The sequence below is a fragment of the Pleurodeles waltl genome, chromosome 3_1 (assembly GCF_031143425.1).
Source record: "Pleurodeles waltl isolate 20211129_DDA chromosome 3_1, aPleWal1.hap1.20221129, whole genome shotgun sequence".
NCBI lineage: Eukaryota > Metazoa > Chordata > Amphibia > Caudata > Salamandridae > Pleurodeles > Pleurodeles waltl.
The window spans coordinates 1552311607-1552313538 of record NC_090440.1 but is presented as its reverse complement, the minus strand read 5'-3'; the positions used below and the strand labels follow the sequence as shown (position 1 = coordinate 1552313538).

The 1932-nt window shown below is 47.6% G+C and overlaps 1 pseudogene; it reads left to right on the top strand.

The window, feature by feature from the left end:
• Positions 1-1163: 1163 nt before the first annotated feature.
• LOC138286289 (small nucleolar RNA SNORA17) lies at positions 1164-1235 on the top strand (annotated as a pseudogene).
• The last annotated feature ends 697 nt before the right edge of the window (positions 1236-1932 follow it).

The following is a 1932-nucleotide window of genomic DNA, read 5'->3' as shown; positions in this document are numbered from 1 at the left end:
ATACACAAGCTTTTCCAGGATTCAAGTTACACTTTTGGTGATTTACTTGAAATAATCTTTGCACTCAGTTTTTTAATTGCAGTCCTTTTGGGAACGTGGTGCTTACTTCACCCCACATTTTTAAGACACACGGATATGAGTGTTGGCCTCACCATATTACTAATTTATAAATATTGTATGTTTGTAAATTAATGTTGGCAATAAGTGCCTTTTTTTTTAAAAAACGATATAACGGTATTGCTCACAAGGTGAAAATCAGAGTCGTAGGTGACCAGGCTATAAATGGACCCTGGTGGCATTATTGATAATATAGGTACTTTTATAAGAATAAGTATTATGCATGATATATATGTTTTATATAGGTACCACTTCCTTTGTCATGATGAGGCCCATAGACAAAGGGCTGAAACGCGTCGACCAGCAATCTGAGGAGTGCTACGAATTTAAGAACTGAAAAGAATTAGATCAAATATTATATTGCTAGCGCTTCCCTCAAGAGCCAAGCAACCTCCCTCCCCTTGGCAGGGATGGATGGAATCGCTTCCCCTTCCAACCGCGCCCCGACCCTCCTGTGGGATCTGATGATGTCCGATCTCATCAGAGGCCTACCCCTCTAGCGCGGATCGGAAGAGAAATGCTTTTGCATTTCTCTTCCGATCACGTGGAGGAGCGAGAGAGGCATGAAAGGAGAGGAATGGCCTTTCCTCTCCTTTCATGTCTCCCTCTGCATTTCTGCTGTGCGAAGGGGCAGCAGGAATGCCACTAAACACCAGGGAATTTTTTTTATGCATAAGGGGAGCAGCCCCTTGGGCAAGGGCCGCTCCCCAGGGGGGCAAATTATTTTACGGTTATTATAATTAGGCCGATCTGCCACCGGGGGGGCAGAAACCCCTAGACACCAGGGATCTTTTTTTTGTTTTGTTTTTTATATGTGGGGAGCAATCCCTTAGGCAAGGGTCACTCCCCTGGCAGGAAAATTAACTCAAGGCCGTTTCTGCCCCCCTTTGGTGGCAGATCGACTTATTTCTATTAGGCCAATCTGCCCCCAAGGGGTGCAGAAACCACAAGACACCAGGGATTTTTTTTTTGTCAGTTTCACGTGAGGGGAGCAACCCCTTAGGCAAGGGTCACTCTCCTGGGGGGAACATTTATTTTTAGCCATTTCTGCCCCCCTTGGGGGCAGATCGGCCTAATGTAATTTGGCTGATCTGCCCCTGGGGGTGGCAGAAACCACTTGGTGTGTATGTATGTGTGTGTTTTGTTTGGGGGGCAGCCTCTTGGGCAAGGGCCGCTCCCCATGGGGGCACATTACTGTTGGCCATATCTGCCCCACTTGGGGGCATATTGGCCTATTTTTGGAAGGCCCATCTGCCCCCAAGGGGGGCAGAAAGCCCACCAGAGACCAGGGAAGATTTCTTTTTCAAAAAGGGAGGGTGGGGTATGGCCATACCACCACCCCAAATGAATGGGGCCAAAGTTGTTCTGCCCACCAGTGGGCAGATGGGGCAATTACCCCCAATCCACACCCCGGGGGGCAGAAAGTCTACTAGATGCCAGGGAATACAAAAAAAACAATGGTGTGGTGGTGGCTACCAACCAGTATGGCCACCAACTGAAGTGGGTAACAGTCTTTCAGCTCTCCCCCGCACACTAAATTATCTTATCCCACAGCAAGCAAGAGGACATTTGATTATTTTGGGTTTCGGTTTTACATTTGGGCCATGAGAGCTTGGCTAACTCTCAAAATTGTCCCACTTAGAATGGTGAGGGCTGCACTTTTTGGACTTTGGGGACGCTGCCATGTAGAAAAATTCACAAGACCTAGACACATCTGAAAACTAAACATCTGGGTGAGTCCAGGGTGGTATGCTTCCCATGCACCCTGCACAATTTTCTTACCCACAATGCCCTGCAAACCTCCTACTTTGCTGG